Here is a 20,403-nt window from a genome sequence, read left to right as displayed (position 1 = left end):
AAAAAAAGTATTTAAATGTTAAACAATTTTCCCACTAAAATTACCTACTCATTCACAAGAAAAGGGGACATATTGGCTGTGGCCATGCATACCGGCCGCAGCTCAGTGGAAGCTGAACTCGCTGGGTCTGCTGATATTTCCATGGGTCAGCCACCTCGGAAATCGCATGCCAGAGGGGCCTCGGGCTTCCAGGGATTTGGGGAGCCATCCGGGAAGCCACCTTTGCTCTGGGATTGGAAGTTGCTCGCAAGTGTGGTCAGTGGCAGGGTGTCCCTCACCAGGCTCTTGCTGCTTAAATCTGGCATTTTCCAAAGAAATCGCTGCTCAGGGGCCAGCTATCAGCAGAGCCACACCGAGCATGCGGGCCATCCTAGCCGCCCACTCGATCTCCCAGGCCACAGAGAGTGCCCTATGGTTTGACCTCAAGGTCCTGGAGCCAGAGCAGCTGAGGTCGGTAACACACGTGGCTGTCACAGGCGTGCTTCCTGCGTGAGCCCACTCCCCATGGAAGCCTGCCCCTCACTGCTCACCCCTCTGCTAATCCCAATCTGTGTCCATTCATGGTGGCCCTGATAAAACTGAGCTGCTGAGCTGGGTCCTGTCGACCCTCCAGGTGAATCCCTGAGCCTGAGGATGCTTCTGGTGACTTCTGTCCTGGGAAGCCAGGCAGTTGTGTGCTTGGGAATTTGTACAGCTCTGGTCTGGAAGCCAGAAAGGATGGACTTGGCCTAGAAGTCATTTATGAAGCAGCAGACTCAGTTTTATGGGCTTGGGGACTGCTTCAGCTTTCTCTGTGGTTCACCTAATTCTCATTCTGGGTGAGGACAGTGTTCGTGCACTCTATATAACCAGCTCAATATTTCGTTTTTACTTTTTAATATTTATTTGAAAGGCAGAGTTACAACTGGGAGAGGGAGGGGGAGAGGGAGGGAGGGAAGGAAAGAGAGAGGGGGAGGGAGAGGGAGAGAGGGAGAGAAAGAATGAGTGAATATGAATGGGAGAGAGAGGTCTTCCATCCAAGTGGCTTCAGCAGCCAGGGTTGTGTCAGGCTGGAGCCAGGAGACAGGACTCCATCCGTGGCTCCCACAGGGGCGGCAGGGGCCCAGGCACTGGGCCACCCTCCGCTGCCTTCCCCAGGTGTAGCAGCAGAGAGTGGAATCAGAAGTGGAGCAGCCAGGACCCTGAACGGTGCCCATGTAGATGAGGGTCACAGGCAGCGACTGAACCACTGCCCCCTCTTTGACTGACTGTATCTGTAATTGTTTTAACTGTTTCCCATAAATTAATTCAGTTAGTATGTACACATTTGGTTACACCTCCAAAACTATAATTCATAGGTGTTATAAAGAAATCTTTAGTGAGTTAACTCGCACCCACAGGTTATGAAGACAGCAAGTGCAGACAGGATTAAGGCTGGCAACAAGCCCAGTCTTTGGATCTCTCTCGTATACCAGGCCCTGTACACTCAACATCCAAAATCCTGCTCCTGATTCCTCAGGGCTGGGGGGGGGGGGGGCTGGTGGGAAACCTTACCCATGCCCTTGCAGTTCTGCTGCTTGAGTGTTTGCAAGAAAATGAAGAGATTTTAGTGTAAAAAGTGGGTTCAGTCTACAAGACAAGGGACTTGTAGGAAAAGAACCCCTGCCCCAAGGCTGTGGGGAAGGCGAAGGGGCAGGGGAAAGTGAGGAGGGCGAGGGGGAAGGGGAGGGGGCTGTGGAAATTGGGGGCTGTGGGGGAGGCGAAGGGGCCATGGGGAAGGGGAGGGGTGGGGCAAGGAAAGGGGCCATGGGGAAGGGGAGGGGATGTGGGGAAGGGAGGGGGCCACGGGAAGGGGAGAGGGCGTGGGGGAAGGGGAGAGGGCATGGGGAAGGCGCGGGGCTGTGAGGAAGGGGAGTGGGCGTGGGGAAGGCCCGGTGGTGTGGGCTGTGTTTCCTGTGGAGACGGAGGCCGCAGCGGCCACCCCGCATGGCCGTGTCCTGACAGGTCAGGTGAGCACATTCAGGGACGGCCCAAGGGTCTTCCTGGGAGTGCGGGAGGGTCAACCAGGCAGGGATTCCGAGTAGAAGGAAAATACTCAGGGCTTCTTTTACTTTGCGTCACGTGATGTCTTCTGTCACACGTGATGCTCCTGTCGCCGGAGTCCCGCCGCCTTCCTGGGCCGCTGTGTGGCCAGTGACAGGTGTCGGAATGGACGGGTCAGCCTGCTGTCGGCTATTCCAACCGGCGACGCATGGCCCGGCAAACCCTGTGCCTGCTGCAGAGCAGCTGAGCGAGGCCCGGGAGCGCTCGGGACCCAGCGGTGGAGGAACTGAGGGCAGGATGGCGGTGGGCGCCCGGAGGGGCGGATCTGAGAGGCAGAAGGCGGGAGCGCCGGCTGTCGTTCACTCCCCACCGCTCCCCACCGCTGCGGGGGCTCAGGCGCAGCCAGGCGTCGACCCCCGAGCCCCCAGGTCCACAGCAGCAGAAGGCGGGGCCGGCCTCTGACAGGGACCCCGGCCGCCCAGCGGGGTCGTCAACGCGGGCGCCAAGGCCTCCCCGGGAATGGGTCCCTGTGCCTGCAGATTAGTACTCGGTGTTCTCAAACATGGAGAATCCCAGGGCTCCTTACAGGAAGCAGGATTCCCTTGGCACAGCCTGTTTCTGAGTTCCTGCTTGCCCAGTGCCCGTGAGGACAAGGAGGAAGGCGAAGCCAAGTCCGTGTCTGTTTCGTCCAGTGTCAGCGTCTTCATCAATTCATGACGATTCTCCCCTCCCCTTCTCGACCCTGCAAACCCGGCGAAGCACAGGGGCAAAGCCTCACCGAAGCTCACGGCGACAGTGACAACTACAATGACATTTCGGTTCTGACTGTCGGGTGTTTCACGATCTCGCCGAGCCCTGAAGCCAGGGAGCATTCCAGATGTCACTGAGGGCCAAGTACAATTGTCCGTCCTTACACACACGGCGCCCGCTGTTCCAGGTACGCCCCAGTGGCTCCAGTGTCCGCCTCCACCTGCGTGGCCTTCTGGAAAACGCTGAGGCCTCGGGGTGGAGGGGACTTGGGGGACAGTGCAGCACGGGGCGCGGGCCAGTCGGGATCACCGTCGGCACCCACGTCCCCGTGTGCGTTTCTGGAAACGTGGAGATTCCCGCCCCCAAGACTGCAGGGTTCTGCGGGCTCACCCGGACACCGGTGGTCAGGGGCCCGGCCCTCAGCACCCGGGCAGCCCTAGAGAGCGGGTGCGGACTGCACGGCGGGTCACGCGCTCTCAGACCCGCGTCCAGCAGGCGGGAGAAGCCCTGGGTCTCTGGTCGGGGCGCAGTCTGACCCGGGATGCCCTAGTCTCCATCCCTACACCAAACACGGGCCCAGAGGTCCCCACAGGACGCGGCACCCAGCGCTCAGGTCGGAGCTCAGCGGGGAGCCCGAGAGGGGAGCGCTGTGTGCGGGACCCCAGGGCAGGCCGGGAGGACGCCCGCTCCCCCCATCAGATCCTGGGTCCCATCCCCAGCTCTGCTCCGGACTCCGGCTGCAGGGGTGGCTTGGGCGCTCTGGCCCAGCACGGAGAGACCCGGATGGCGCTGCCGCCCCAGCACTGCAGGCCTGGGGAGTGACCCGGAAGGGAGCTGGGTCTGACTTCCGCCCCCAGCACTGTGTCTTCCATGGCACAGCTGTGGACCCCAGTTCCCACCCTGCTGCCCGCTCTGCTGAGGGGTGGGGGACATGGAGCAGCCCACCGTGACCCCCTGGGCCTCTGGCTGTTCGCTTCAGTTAAAGGGGAAGAGACCCAGGAAGTGTTAGGAGTCAAGTGTACGGGAGGTGCAATCACAGACGGCTTTCTGGAGGAGGTGGCACTTGAGCCAGGTCCTGTAAAGGGACAGGCAGCCAGGTCGGGAGAATGAAGGCAGCTGTGAGAGGCCGACACGTCCAGCCCCAGGGGTGCTTCTTCCAGGTGACACCCCGGTAGCCACCGCCAAGAACATGCCTGGGGACAGCGCAGATCTGTTTGGGGACACCGCGGCAGAGGACAGCGGTGCGGCCAACGGGGCCTGTGGCCCACAGTCATCATCAGGGAGCAGGAGCACCGCATCGACCTGCACATGATCCGGCCGCACATGAAGGTGGTCACCCACAGAGGTGAGGCCCCCCGTTACCACGTGGTCACCCACGGAGGGGAGATCCCCCCCCCCGTACCAGTGCTCACCTACGGAGGTGAGACCCTACCCTAGTACCCGTGGTTGCCCACAGAGTTCAGACCCCCCCCCGGGTACCCGTGGTCACCCACAGAGGTGAGGCCCCCCTGGTTACCTGTGGTCACCCATGGAGGGGAGGCCCCCCAGTTACCACGTGGTCACCCACGGAGGGGAGATCCCCCCATACCAGTGCTTACCCACAGAGGTCAGACCCCCCCCGGGTATCCGTGGTCTCCCACGGAGGTTTGGCACCCCCCTGTTACCTGTGGTCACCCATGGAGGGGAGGCCCCCCAGTTACCACGTGGTCACCCACGGAGGGGAGATCCCCCCGTACCCACAGAGGTCAGACCCCCACCCCCGTATCCGTGGTCACCCATGGAGGTGAGACCCCTCCGGTTACCTGTGGTCACCCACGGAGGTGAGACCCCCCTCCCTGGGTACCCGTGATCACCCACGGAGGTGAGACCCCCTCGGGCACCCGTGGTCATCCTGGAGGTTAGACCCGGAAGACTCTCTGTGCCCCTGTGTGGCTCAGAGCCCAGCGATGGCTGCCCTCACAGGCTACCACAGCGAGGGCCTCAACGCCATCATCGTCTATGCCGCCAGCTTCCTCCAGGACAGCAGCTGCCCAGACTACCACTATGTCCTGGAGAACCTCTTCCTGTGAGCGGGCGGGGAGGGGCCAGGAGGGCAGGGCGGGCAGGAGGCAGGGCAGGCGGGGGGCGGGGAGGGGCCAGGACGGGCAGGGCGGGCGGGAGGCGGGGCGGGGAGGGTGGGCGGGAGGCGGGGCGGGCGGGGACCGTCGCTCGCCCAGGCTCCCCCTGCTGGCCCACTCTGGGCCTTCCCTGGGCGCCGGGGCTCCGCAGCCGCCACACCACACACGTCCATCACCAACACCATCAACACCATCATCATCATCACCACCAATACCGTGAACACCATCACCGTCACCATAGCCATCGCCAGACCCGTCCTGCGGGGACCCGAGGGGCTGCAACACGGCCCCCGCCCCTCCCCACAGCCCGCGGCCCCTCCCCAGCGCCCGCGGCCTCTCCCCAGCGCCCCCGGCCCCCTCTCAGAGCCCTGCGCCCCCTCCAGAACCCCCGCCCCTCCCCAGCGCCCAGCGCCCCCTCCAGAGTCCACGACCCCGCCTTGAGCCCCGCGCCCCCTCCCCAGAGCCCCCCGCCCTCCCCACAGCCCGCGGCCCCTCCCCAGCGCCCCGCGCCCCCTCCTCAGAGTCCCGCGCCCCCTCCCCAGAGCCCTGCGGCCCCCTCCCCAGCGCCCCGCGCCCCCTCCCCAGAGCCCCCCGCCCTCCCCACAGCCCGCGGCCCCTCCTCAGAGTCCCCGGCCCCCTCCCCAGAGCCTCCCAGCCCCTCCCCAGCGCCCGCGGCCCCCTCCCCGAAGCCCCCGCCCCTCACCAGGGCACGCGGCCCCCTCCTCGGAGTCCCCCGCCCCTCCCCAGCGCCCGCGGCCCCTCCCCAGCGCCCCGCGCCCCCTCCTCAGAGTCCCCGGCCCCCTCCCCAGAGCTCGTGGCCCCCTCCTCAGAGCCCCACAACCCCCTCCCCAGAGCCCCCGCCCCTCCCCAGCGCCCGCGCCCCCTCCCCAGAGCCCGTGGCCCCCTCCTCAGAGACCCCCCCAACCCCTCCCCAGCGCCCGCGGCCCCTTCTCAGAGCCCTGCGGCCCCTCCCCAGCGCCCGCGGCCCCTCCCCAGAGCCCCCGCCCCTCCCCAGAGCCCCCGCCCCTCCTCCGAGCCCCGCGCCTCGCCCGAGCGGGGACCCCCGGATCCCCGAGGCCCTCGGGGGAGGCCCGGGCCGGGCCGGGCGCGGCCGCCCTGACCCCGACCCGCTGCCCCGCGCAGCTGCGTCGTCGGCAGCCTGGAGTCCTGGTGGCCGAGGACTGCGGGATCCTGTACCTGAAGGGCGCCAGCCCAGCGCAGGATGCCGGCCTCGGCGGCTCAGGAAGCTGCCAGAGGACAGACAGGAGGCGCGGGCGCGGGCGCGGGCGCGGGCGGCTCTGCGCTCGGCCCGCCCGGCCCCTCAGCTGCCCTTGGCTTGTGGACGCGGCCCTCACGCCGCCCCTGCCGCCCTAAAATCTGTTTCTGGCCACCGCCTACCAAATCTGCTTTCTGTTCATCTCTGCCTCCTCAGTTTCTAGCAGGTGGAGAAATGGGAGCTGGAAAACCTTCCGGGTTTGTTCTCTCCTGAGTTTTTTCTTTGGCTGTCCCAGCTGTTAGCATGGAGACTTGGTCACCAACAGAAAACTCCCTTTTATGAAAATGCTAGCATGTAACTAAGTGGTTTATGCATTTTAGGATTTTCTGTCAGTTTTATAATTTTTTTGAAGAACGAATGATCTGTTTAATCATGGGAAACTATTGTTTCATAACTAAACTTTGAAATATGTATTTTGAGAACTTATATTTATACTTAATATATATTATATATTATATTGGCATTGATTAGCATTTTAAGTTTCTTTAGTAAAAGTATTTTTATTCTACCAAATCTGCTTTCTGTTCACCTCTGCCTCAATTTCTATAAATGTATAAATTTATATATATAATTTATAAAAAGTATAAATTTTTATAAATGTATAAATTTTTAAGGAAAAAACCTGTATTATACTTCATTTATTCTTCTTAGTAATTACATTGATGGCATTATTATGCAAATTAGGGGTGCTTGTGGCTGCAAGATGAGTATTTTTCCTAAAAGAAGAACAAAAGATAATTTAGGGAAGGGGCAAGGGGACATTTTATTTTTGGCTAATATACTGCATAGAACTGTTACACAGCTATTCAACTGAAACATTGCTTTGCAATCTCCATTATTTTAGTGTGTTTTTAAATTTTTTTCCAGGAGATTCTAATAAAAATGGAAGAAGAACCAAGTTCTGCTTTGGACTCTGAAGAGACTTTTAATTCTTGAAGGTAGGTAGTAAATACAGAGATATACAATATTACAGGATAATGTATAAGATCCAATATCTTAGAGGATTCTAATCTTAGAATAAATAGCAAGGAACTAGGACTTGTGCTTTTAAAATGTGATAATATTACTGTGATATGTGATTATCTGCAGAAATAATGAGTATCAGAAAATGTAATAACCCAAATTCTTGTAAATGAGCTTACATCAGATATCTGTTGCTCTCCTATCCTACAGCACACTAATTAGAACAAATGTACATGTAGTATTAACCTTTATTATAATTTGTTTTTTTGTTTTTCCCATATATCTTTTACAGTACTAAAGACTTCTTTCGGAGTACCTACGAAAGGTTAAAATGCAAATGTGATTGAATTAAGAGCTGTTTGTTAATGCCCTTTTAGGGCTCTTCAGCCAATAGGGCTGTTACAGCTCAAACAGGAAAGGATTCAGTTGGCAGGCCAACACTGCTGTCAAATAGTTTTATAGTATTTAAAGTGTGAAATTAATATTTTTCTACCCAGTAGGCAGTAGCTCTTATAATGTAATAAGCTTAATTGTGAATTTGGCACTTGGGTTAAATGTAGCATTCATAGAAGCACAGTGCTGGTGTATATTTTCTTATTAATATTAATAGACAAAACCTAGAAAAATGTAGCAGTGTCACATTAAAATAGCCACAGAATTATTAGTAAAATTTGCTTCAGAAGATGAAAATTATTTTTCTGTTGCCATTATAGCTCTTTTAAACTAGCTAGTAACAGGTTATTAAAAATATATAAATTTTCCAGTGTTCAGAAGTCCTTTTGTGTAACAACTATTTAAACTGCCTCAGAAATCCTAACCTTTCTTCATGATCGGATAGCTCAGGCCTTAAGCCTACCACTGACATACTAGAGCTTATGTCTAGGGTAACGAGCTAGTTTCTCATCTGTAAAAAGTGCATTATATTGTCTGATCTGCTTCCTTCCCACAACTTTTAAATACGGGGTAAAACATGTAAAACAAAGCCTCTTGAAAATCTAAATGCAGGGCCTGTTCCGTGGCTCACTAGGCTAATCCTCCGCCTGTGGCGCTGGCACCCCGGGTTCTAGTCCCTGTTGGGGCGCCAATTCTGTCCCAGTTATTCCTCTTCCAGCTCTCTGCTGTGGCCCAGGAAGGCAGTGGAGGATGGCCCAAGTGGTTGGGCTCTGCACCCACATAGGAGACCAGGAGGGAGCACCTGGCTCCTGGCTTTGGACTGGCGCAGTGCGCTGGCCTTAGCAGCCATTTCGTGGGTGAACCAATGGAAGGAAGACCCTAACTGTGCCTGTCAAAAAAAAAAAAAAAAAAAAAAAAAAAAGAAGTGATATCTGGAACTATAACAAATAAATTATGGAACTTAAATCTATGGACACTAACTACAGCTTCATATGTCTAATACTCACAGATTTATTTTTATGGCCTATGAGGTTTTACAATGATTTGTATTTCTTAGTGGTTTTCTTCATTGATTCAGAGAGGTAGAAAACAAATGGATTTAACTCCTGAGACACTTGTATGGGGTTATATGATGCCTGAATGGTTTTAGGCCACATCTTGTTTTGGAAGTGTTGGTTTAAATTTAAGTATTTGGCTTCCAACTAATTTGCAGTGATGTGTTATGAGAATATATTACTAGTTTTATGCAGTACATCTTACAGGTTTTATAGACCAATGTTATATGTTTTTTGTCAAGTTACATGTGAGAGAAAACTGCCAGATGTGAAGGAAGAGAGAGTTTCCTGTGTGTGCTGCAGTGGATGTTTAACTTAGGGAATGGAGCACACATGGCCACATGGTGGAAGGAATGTTGTTTCTCCATCCTCCACCCCCTTCCCAAGGGCAACTGACCTCCTTGCCAAAAGAGGCGAGCCCTTGCCAGCCCATATGACTACAGACTATTACATTAATCTGTCTAGCTGCAGTACCAGCTGCTTGCATGTTTTTAGTTATCTTATTAGATGGTATAACAGTGACCTATGAAATTAATTGAAGGTGAACATTGTTAACTTCTCTTTTATTACCCTATGTTTCCCCAAATCTTTTTGATTAGATTATAACTTTCTACAAAAGTTCCTAGGAAGTCTGTTTGGTTTTTGATTCATGTAATTTTTTTAAGGTCTTTAAAGTATAATGTCATACTGCACAGTATAGAAAATAATTTAATTTTTGTCTCATTTATTGATAGATTTTAGTCTGTTTATATAGTTGAAAAGCCATAGTAAACTTACCTTATTAGACAATTAAGTTAGATTGAACTCAGACCAATTATTTGGCATTCTCTGAGAAACTCAAAATACTCCTTTATCTTGGCATTGCAGAAATGGCATAGTATAGAATGCAAATTATTGTATCTTGCTTTAAAATAAATTTTAAATCATATTTACCTCTTCTCTAGATTCATATATATGGTAGTTTATCACCAAGTTTACTCTATTTTTTAATTTAATTTAACTTGGCATCATTGATGAGTATATTTTCCCAAGCTGTGCTGTTAGGAAAAAATGTATTATCCTCTGATTTTTGACAAAGGGATAATTTTGAAGTAATAATCTTTAAATGTGATGTTGACTTTAAGAGACACACAAAATAATAAAAACTAATGATAATCAATTATAAGTCTTAGCCAGTGTTCTATTATAATAATTTAGCTAGGGACCCTGATGCTGAATCTAAGAAAATAAAAAAGTTTCTGAATGCAAGAAAATCACAAAATACTTCTTTGTATCTTTAGATAATAAATCCTACCATTGATATAGTAGGGTGACTGGAGACTTAATTCTTAAGACATGATGTTTGTGACTCCTGTTTTTTTTTAATGTATTCATACTTTCTGACAGGTGTTTTACTCTGAAGAAATACTAATTTCATATTCCAAAAGAATTTTAATTGAAGAATAAAAGGAATGTTTCTATATATATATATTTTATATATATAATATATATTTTTTAAGGAAAGACAGTAAAAGTTACTTGGCTTCAAATAGTGGTGGTCTAATTTCTTATGTTGAAGAGAGCTTCCAAAATCATTTCCCTTTCTCAACATGTTATGTTCTCTATATCACTGAGTCAGAGACTACCTTGGTAAAATGTTTTTTATTATTATTCTATTAAAATATTTTTGATTAGCATGCAATACTGTCGCTCCCCCATTCGCGGAGGAACGACACTGGACTCTGTGCTGTTCTTTTGTCTGCTCAGCCCTTCCCGGGTTTGCTGCCAGTCCCCCACTCGCGGAGGAACGACGCCGTCCCGGGTTAGCTGCCGGCCCCTCCACCTCCGTGGAGGGGCGGCACCCCCCCGCCGCTTTCCCTGCTTCCGCGGAGGAGCGGCACACCGCCGGCCCTCTCGGGGGCTGCTCAGATGTTCCTCAGGTGTTCCCTCAGATGTTCCTGGTGCATGTTGTCTCTCTCCTCCTTTATAGTCCTCTTCCACCAATCCCAACTCTGCTACCCACACGCCAAGCACGCTGCTCTCCTCCTCCAATCAGGAGCAGGATCAGCTCCTGCAGCTTATCAGTCAAACCGATGAGGCAGCTGCGTAGTTGTTTGCTCCTCCCCAGTGCCATATTGTGGGAGAGCAGATGCATAGAATTAGTCCTAGTTCCAGTAATTTAGTCTAGTCTCAGTTGCTCCCCACACAATACTTTTATGGTACAGTATTTCACTACATATACAAAGCATACCTGAAACCAGGAAATAGCTTTTCTATGTCCTCAGCTTATCTGTGTTCTGGTAGCTACTAGTTTCTCTCTCCTGGTTCTTTGTGCAGTGTATAATACATTATTGTGAGCTATAGTGGAACAGGAGCACTGTGCTGTGAACACTGGAACCAGTGCCTTCTGTCTGTGTTTGGTGCCTGTTACCCAGTCTCCTTCCATTCTCTCTCGCCATACCCTTCCCAACCTCATTGTGGTTTTGATTTACATGTCCCTGAAGGCTAGTGATATTGAACATTTCTTCATGCTTTTGTTTTCTTTTGTGTTTCCTCTCCAGAGAAATATCTATTCAGATTCTTTGTCTGTTTGTTAACTGGATTGTTCCGTTTTTGTGGTGTTTGGGGTTCTGTACATGTTCTGAGTCATAGTCCTTTGTTAGATGCACAGCTTGTAACTGTTTTCTGTCAGCTGTGATTTGTTCCTTTTGCTGTACAGAAGCTTCTTAGCTTGGGATGATCACATTTGTCTGTTTCTCCTTTCCTCTCTGTGCTCTTGGGGTCTTTTTTTTTAAAAAAAATAATGTTTGCCAATGTTTTCCCCCAGGGGTTTCATAATTTCAGGTCTTACATTTATGTCTCTTCCATTATGAGTTGATTTTAGATTATGGTGAGAGGCATGGGATGACATTTTGGATTCTGGGTATGGATATTTTATTTTAAAGATTTATTTATTTTTACTTGAAATGCAGAGTTATAGAGAGGCAGAGGCAGAGGGAGAGAGAGGTCTTTCATCTGCTGGTTCACTCCCCAGATGGCCACAATGGCCAGAGCTGCACCGATCCAAAGCCAGGAGCCAGGAGCTTCTTCCAGGTCTCCCACATGGGTGTAGGGGCCCAAGAACTTGGGCCATCTTCTACTGCTTTTCCAGGCCACAGGAGAGAGCTGGATCAGAAGTACAGCAGCCAGGACTGGAACCAGTGCCCATATGGGATGCCAGCATTGCAGGTGGTGGCACTGCTAAGCCATAGTGCGGCCCCGTGGGTATGGATATTTAGGTTTAGGTTTCCCAGCACCACTTATGTAAGAGACTGTCCTTTCTCTGGTATGAGTTTTATCAGATTTATCAAAGAGCAATTGGCTGTAGGTATGTAGATTAATTTTTGAGATCTCTATTTTGTTCCAATAGTCTGTATGTCTGTTTTTATGCTGATACCATACTCTTTTGATTACAGTAACTCTATAATATGTCTTGAAATCTGATGTTGTGATGCCTCCAACTTTGTTGTTCAAGATATCTTTATCTATTTGAGTTCTTTTAAAGTCCTTCTATATGAATTTTAGGATTGTTTTTTCTAGTTCTGTGAATGATGTCTATCATTTTGGTTGTAATTACATTGAAGCTGTGAATTGCTTCAGGTATCATGGACTTCTACTAGTATTAATTTTTCTAATCTGCATACAGAGAACTTTGTGGGTTTTTTTTTTGTCTTCTTCACATTCTTTCATCAGTGCTTTGCAATTTTTATTGTAAATGTCTTTCACGTCCTTGGTTAAATTTTATTCTGGGTGATGGGAGGGCAGATCTTGGCCTCACAGTTAAACTGTTAAGACACTCGTGTCCCATTTGGAGTGCCTGGGTTCAATACCCGATTTCACTACTTACTCCAGCTTCCTGCTACTCCAGACCCTCAGAGGCAATGGTAATGACTCAAGTAATTTGCCTTCCATTTCTGGGACCTGGGTTGAGTTCTTGGATTTTAGGCCTGACCTAACCCTTTCTGTTGTGGCATTTAGAGATTGAACCAGCAAATGGGAGCTGCCTGTCTCTGTCTGTGTCTCTCTCTCAAATAAATTTTTAAAAATTAAAGCTTATTTCAAGATATTTCATTTTTCTATAACTATTGCTAATAGGATTGCTCTTAATTTCTCTCTTAGTGAGCCCATTGTTGATGATAAAAATACTGCTTATTTTTAGGTCTCAATTTTGTTTCCTGCAGCTTTACTGAATTAATTAATCAGTTCTGATAGTTTCTTGGTGGAGTCTACATTACTCTGTATAAAGAGTTACATCATCTGCAAATAGGGATACTTCAACTTCTTTCAACTTCTTCCTTTCTTTCTTTCTTTCTTTTTTTTTTTTTTTGGACAGGCAGTTAGACAGTGAGAGAGAGAGACAGAGAGAAAGGTCTTCCTTCCGTTGGTTCACCCCCCAAAATGGCCACCATGGCTGGCGCGCCGTGCCGATCCAAAGCCAGGAGCCAGGTGCTTCCTCCTGGTCTCCCATGTGGGTGCAGGGCCCAAGTACTTGGGCCATCCTCCACTGCCTTCCCGGGCCACAGCAAAGAGCTGGACTGGAAGAGGAGCAACCAGGACAGAATCTGGTGCCCCGACTGGGTCTTGAACCCGGGGTGCCAGCGCCGCAGATGGAAGATCTTAGAAAAAAAGATCAGAGGCCGGCACCGGGGCTCACTAGGCTAATCCTCCTCCTTGCGGCGCCAGCACACCGGGTTCTAGTCCCGGTCGGGGAACTGGATTCTGTCCCGGTTGCCCCTCTTCCAGGCCAGCTCTCTGCTGTGGCCAGGGAGTGCAGTGGAGGATGGCCCAAGTGCTTGGGCCCTGCACCCCATGGGAGACCAGGAGAAGCACCTGGCTCCTGCCATCGGATCAGCACTGTGCGCCCGCCGCAGTGCGCCAGCCGTGGCGGCCATTGGAGGGTGAACCAACGGCAAAGGAAGACCTTTCTGTCTGTCTCTCTCTCTCACTGTCCACTCTGCCTGTCAAAAAAATTAAAAAAATAAAAAATGAAAAAAAATGCAGACATCTTTTGAAAAAAAAAGAAAAGAAAAAAAGATCAGAGCCAAAGCAAATAGAAAAAATTTTTTCTTTTTTTTTCTTTTTTTTTATTTGAGAGGCTGGTGTTGTGGCATAGCTGGTAAAATGACTACCTGCAATGCCAGCATCCTGTATAGGCACCAGTTCAAGTTCTGGCTGTCCCGCTTCCAATCTAGCTCCCTAATGCACCTGGGAGAGCAGTGGAAGGAGTCCAAAGTGCTTGGACCCCAGAATCCATGTGGAAGACCCAGAAGATCCTGGATCCTGACTTCGGTCTGGCCCAACCCTAGTCCTTTATGTTCGGTTCGGGAGTGAACCAGCAGATGAAAGATATCTCTTTCTGTCTCTTCCTCCTCTGTGTACAACTCTGCTGTCCAAATAAATAACACAAATAAAAAAAACAATTAAAAAGTGATTGATTTATTTGAAAGGCAGAGTGACAGGAGGGAGGGGAGGAGGGAGGGAAAGAGAGCTTTCACCTGGTGGTTTCACAAATGGCCACATCCTGGTCTGGGTCAGGCCAAAGCCAGGAGCCAAGAACTCCATCCTGGTTTTACACATGGGTGGCAGAGGCTCAAGTACTTGAGTCATCATCTGCTTCTTCCAAGGTGCATTAGTGTGGAGCTAGATTAAATGTGGAATAACTGAGGCTAGTGCTGTAGCATAGTAGGCTAAGCCTCTGCCTGTGGCACTGCCATCTCATATGGTTGCTCGTTTGTATCCAGGCTATTCCTCTTCCAATCCAGCTTTCTGCTATGGCCAGAAAAAGCAGTGGAAGATGGCCTAAGTGCTTGGGCCCATGTATGTGTGTGGGAGACCCAGAAGAAACTCCTGGCTCCTGGCTTCAGAACAGCCTACCATTGGCCATTGTGGCCATTTGGGGAGTGAACCAGCAGATGAAAGAACTTTCTCTCCATCTCCCCCGCTCTGTAACTCTACCTCTCAAATAAATAAATAAATCTTTAAAAAAATGGAATAGCTGAGACTGGAACTTGCAGTCCAATATGTGGTGCAGGCTTCCCAAGCTGTAGCTTAGCCAACTGGATCACAATACCATCCTCAGATCTTTATCAATTCTTCCATTGCACTAACATTTGGTTTGGTTTATTCTTGTTTTTCTAGGTCCTTGATATACATTGTTAGGTTGTATGTTTTATAACTTCTTTTTTTTTCTTGCTCTTCCTTTTTTTTATTGAAAGGCAGAATGACAGAAAAAGAGGGACAGAGAGAAAAAGAGATGTTCCATCTGCTGGTTCATTCCCCAAATGAATGCAACTGCCTTGGCTTGGCCAGGCTGAAGCCTGGAGTCTGGGACTGCATGTAAGTCTCCCACGTGAGTTGCAGGGACCTAAATACTTGGGCCGTCTCCTGCTGCTTTCATAGGCACTCTAGCAGGGAGCCGGATCATAAGCAGAACAGGCAGAACTCAAACAGGTGCTCAGATATGGAACATCCATGTCATGAGTGGCAGCTTAACCCTGTGTGACACAACACCAGGCACTGATCATTTTTTTAATGTAGGGACTTACTATTTTATATTCATTCTTAGGAATCCCCAGAATTTGTATATTTCTCTTAATATTGGCCTGCACAGTTCAAAGGCTATCTCCATTTTATATCCTTTTTTTTTTTTTTGGAGGGGAGAGGGGTCTGGTTTATTCCAACAGATGTCTTGAATTTCAGATAATATTTTTTTCTTAGCTTGGTCTAGTCTGTTATTGAGGCTTTCAGCTGTACTTTTTATTCAACACTGAATTCTCCATTTTCAGGATTTCTGTTTGACTCTTTTTCAAGATCTCTGTATCTTTGCTGAATTTCTCATTAAAGCCATGAATTGTTTTCTGGCTGTTGTTCATCTCAGAGTGTGTTTTCTCTTGTATCTCTTTGAGCATCCTAGTAATCATTACTTTGAATATCAGGTATTTTTAAGTCTCTTTTCCTTGGAATTTGTTACTCAAACATTATTTTTTCCTTTGGAGGTGTTATACTGCCTTGCCTTTTCATACTTCAGTGTTCCTACATGGATATTTGTCATCTGGCAGAATAGCTGTTTCTTTCACAAGATTGATTTGTTTATTTGAGGCAAAGTTACAGAGAAAGGGGAAGAGACAGAAAGAAAGATCTTCCATCCAGTGGTCACTCCCCTAAATGGCCACAGTGACTAGAGATGGGCTGATCCAGAGCCAGGAACCAGGAGCTTCTTCCAGGTCTCCCCATGCAGGAGCAGGGGCCCAAGTACTTGGGCCATCTTCTGCTGCTTTTCCAGGCCATACCAGAGAGCTGGATCGGAAGAGGAGCAGCTAGGACACAAACCAGCACCCATCTGGGATGCCGGCACTGCAGGTGGAGGCTTAGCCTACTAAGCCACAGCACTGGACCCTTCTTTCACTTTTAATCAGTTGATTTTGTGTAAAAGACTTTTTCCTAAAAATGTGTATTTGGGTATCTGGTAAGAATTTTGGCTTTATTTTAATTTGGATGCTGTGAACTCTCCCAATGTCTTCTTTCATAGCAAAGGATGACAGTGGCATTTGGGACATGGGGTTCTCTCCTCAGTCCTCGAGGAATGCATGGTTCTTGGTAGCAGCTCATATGGCAGAGTCCAGGGCCACAAGGGTACCACCCTCAGTCCACTGTGCCTGAGGTGCAGGAATGCTGCCCTGAGATCTGACGTGGTTGCTCAGGTGCTCGCGTTGGCAGGGATGTGTTTGCTGTCACAGAGGCACTAAGTCCAGCAAGGATTCAGGAGTTCCTGGAGTGCCAGCCCCATGCTTCCATACAATGCCTGAATACCCATCTGCCTTTTTTTTTTTACCCCAGTTACTCTCTCTGTGTTGTACTGCCTGGAGTTGAGGGTTGAGGGAGGATTGGAATGAGCAGTCTTGTGGCCACCTATGATACAATGCTAGATCAAACCTAAGTCCTTCAGCCTGCAAAAAAAAAAAAAAAAAAAAAAAAAAAAAAAAAAAAAAAGGCCTGCAGACTCGGGTATGGTCAAGCGCAAATTTGTCATGACCTGCCAACTGCTGACATGGACTTGCTACCTGAGACCACTGCAATCAACCACATGTGATGTCGGCCTGGATATAAGTCTAATTCACTGGGGCTGTGGTCTCCACCTGTGACAAGGGCTGGTCCTCTGTCTACAAGCACTGACCGTGGGACTATTAATACCTGCCAAGCGATGGTTTTACCAGATCTGTGATGCAGTTCTGTGCTCACTTTATTGCCCTACTCCCTCATGGCTGGACCTTGTTCCTTGCTTGCCTGTGGTCGGGGAACAGGGATGGGGGAGATCTCTTGGCTGTCCATTTTGAGAGTAAGTTGGCATTATCTTGTAGTTGTGTGCCAAGCCCTTAGGAGGTTGAAGGTGATGCAGGGAGAAAGAGTTGTCTGTTCCTACATGGGTGTAGTTCTTCATCTGGTGTTAGGGCAGGTTTGTCTCTGTCTGCACATGCAGGTCCAGTTATAGGAGCCTTGCTGTCTGTCTGGTGCCACTGTAGTGGGACTGCTACTGATCTCAATTTCCTGCCCTACTCCTTTGTGGTTGGTCTTCTTTGCTGTCTGCTTGAAGGTAAGCAGCTTTAAGGCTAGGTCCTAACTCACTTTACTGCCCTGCTGCCCAGGGACTGGAGTTTGCCCTGCTGTGTGCTGGAGTTTGAGGCAGGAGTACATGGCTGAGGAGGATCCAAAGTCTTAGTCTGTGAGTCCTGTCCAGGAGGCAGAGACCATGGCGTCCTCTCTGAGTCTGGATTTCACAGTCACAAGCCTGGTCTTGAGTTTCAAGTCTAAGGTCTGGACTTCCCTCTTCCCCAGGCAGTAATTGTTTCTCTCTAGACTGGGCTGCTCGGAGCTTGGGGAAGGGTGATGTAGTAAAAATTTCCTTCTTATCCTTAAAAAACAAGAAAAATGATTGATTGATTTGAAAGGATTAGCATCAGAAACAGAGAGAGAGATCTTTGATCCACTGGTTCACACCTTTGATGGCCTCAATGGCTAGATCTGGGCTAGATCAAAGCCAGGAGTCAGAAACTCCCTCAGTATCTCACAGAGGTGCCAGGGGCCCAAGCATTTGGACCATCATCTGGTGATGTTCCAATTGCATTAGCAGGGACTGGATTGGGAAGCAGAGTCACTTGAGACAGGAACCTAAGCTCCCAAATCAGCTGTGATTTAATTCACTGTGCCACAGTGCCCCTTGTTGCCTTCTTCACTACCTTGTTATTTTTTTTTTATTTTTTATACATTTTTTTTATTTGACAGGTAGAGTTACAGACAGTGAGAGAGAGAGACAGAGAGAAAGGTCTTCCTTCCATTGGTTCACTCCCCAAGGCTGCTATGGCCGGTGCTGTGCCGATCTGAAGCCAGGAGCCAGGTGCTTCTTCCTGGTCTCCCATGCAGGTGCAGGGGCCCAAGCACCTGGGCCATCCTCCACTGCCCTCCCGGGCCACAGCAGAGAGCTGAACTGGAAGAGGAGCAACCGGGACTAGAACCAGCATCCATATGGGATGCCAGCACCACAGGCACTGTGGTCACCTTGCTTTGGCTTTTGTGAAGGTGAATTAGTTTGTGAACAGCTATTCAAATTAATATCTGTGTTGAGAGAAGTTCACCTGAATATCTTACTCAGCAGCCATTTGGTCCTTCCCAGGGAGAAGTTTTGAAAGTTAGTTAGTTTAGCTTTTTGAATCTAGAAGTTAAATTATTTCTTGAACAAGAAAAAAGCCACACATCAATTTATACTCTCTTGAACTGCTGAGTGTATTTTAAAAATGATTTGAAGTCTTGATAGTAAAGATTTTTATGTATCTTTATAAGTAATCAGCAACTTGAAAGGATGCAGGAAATACCTTCCCATCATTCACATTTTTTGGTTTAGTACCTTTTGCATTCATAGGTAAGATTGTCATACATCTCATTTAAATAATAGACAGCAGTTCAAAGTATTAAAGGAGAGAGTGATAGTGGGACACAATCCTTCTTTGGACAACAAGATTTAAAATTCAGAAATTTGAGTTCTAGTCACACTCATACAATAAAATTTTATTTTATTTAATGATATGAGCTGATTGGAATCAATTAATCTGGCAGTTATACTACAGATAAGGGGGATCAACCTGAATCCTTTCCCCTCCATGCCACCATCTTAAATTTCTAAGGCCTAGATATTTTAATTATTTTTCCACAGTTTCATACCTTAGTAGGTAGCAGAGGAGGAAGGAAGGACTAGAATTAAGCTTCCTTTTCTGATAGCATTGTTTTCCTGACTTCATTTCGTTGCCTGATTTTTGTTGTGAATTTATAATTATATGATACAAACTTTGTATGTTCTTAAGAATAAATACATGATTTAGGGAAGCAAAATGGAAAAAGCACAAAGAAATAAGACAAAGTTGACATCTTAGCTCTACCACTTACTAAACGTATAACTTGAGGCAAGGTAACTACCTCTCTGATTGCTAATTACCTCATCTGTAAAATCATTTTCAATAGCACCTATGTCATACAGTTGTAGTTACCTATAAATTGTGTGGAACCCCTGGCCCCATTACATAACATATAGTTACTAGGTAACAAGTTTTCTTTCTTCACATGTCCTTTCCCTCTCTTTTCTAAAGTTTCCTTTAACTTTCAATCAACTGTTTCACCTGACAAATTTGGCCCTTATCTCAGAAAGTTTTTTTAAAAAATCACTTATAGTTCTAAATTGGTAATAAATGAGTATTTTAAGAATCTGATTTATCTACAATTACTTGTAGCTTATATAGTGTGAATCTTTATGTGACCTGTTCTTATATTTAGTCTAACAATCTCATTATATTTAGTCTAACAATCTCATTATCAGATGTTCTTATTTCTAGTTTCCGTATTTGTTCCAGAAGCACCACAACCTTTATAGTTATGATTTCAGGGAGCACAATATGTGCAACCTTGTTTTTTTTTTTCAGAAACCAAAGACAAAACATGACCTTTTGTTGTAATCTCCACAGTGGAGACACTTTTGAGAGGAGAAAGAAATATTTTTGATTGATGAAAATGTCTTCTTGACAAATGATAGTAGAACTGGTCAGTATCTCTTTTTATATATTGTATGAGTATAATTTCTCTGAACTAATTGATTACTTAAGGCTCTGAAATTACTACCTTCCATTAAAAAGGTTAGCTGATTTTTGTGTCTGTAGCCTTACATTAAATTATTTTTGCATTTATAGTCTTGAATTAAGTAACCAAGCTGGTTTGACCCTACTGTTACAGTGTGAGCTCCTTTCCTTTGGAAACCACTTCAAGCCATTTTGATTATCTTCCACCAGGCTGTATGTGTTGTGTGTGTGTGTGTGGGAGGGTTGTTTAAGTTTGCTTATTTACATAGTCAGCCATAAGCCCCATCATCCAAGGCATGTCAGTGTTTATCTTCGAGTAGATAGGCATTCGTTTGAAACATAGGGTAAGCTGCTCTGAATCAGTCCCTTCCCCTACACAGACTTCTTTTTGTTGTTGTTGTTGGCACTGTATTCCAGGTTGAAATGCCTCCGCGTCAGTGCCATGGGTCACTGTTGGTAATATATATTAGTGTGTTGTGCTTTGTAGGTATGGTGGTAAAAATACGTAACATAACCTACATATTTGGTCAATAATACTGAAGTTATTTGAGGAAATATTGCATAAACATTCAAAAGTGGAAACCTTTTTAAAAATTTACAACAACTTCTTATTTGTTTACTTACTAACTTGCTTAGTAGTAATATATTGAACTCTAATTTTCATTATCAGATATTTGACTTCACAGCAGGCT

This window comes from Oryctolagus cuniculus, chromosome 17 (genome assembly GCF_051225735.1).
Source record: "Oryctolagus cuniculus isolate XC-2025 breed Fujian yellow rabbit chromosome 17, ASM5122573v1, whole genome shotgun sequence".
Classification (NCBI taxonomy): Eukaryota; Metazoa; Chordata; class Mammalia; order Lagomorpha; family Leporidae; genus Oryctolagus; species Oryctolagus cuniculus.
This window is presented reverse-complemented; position numbering follows the sequence as displayed.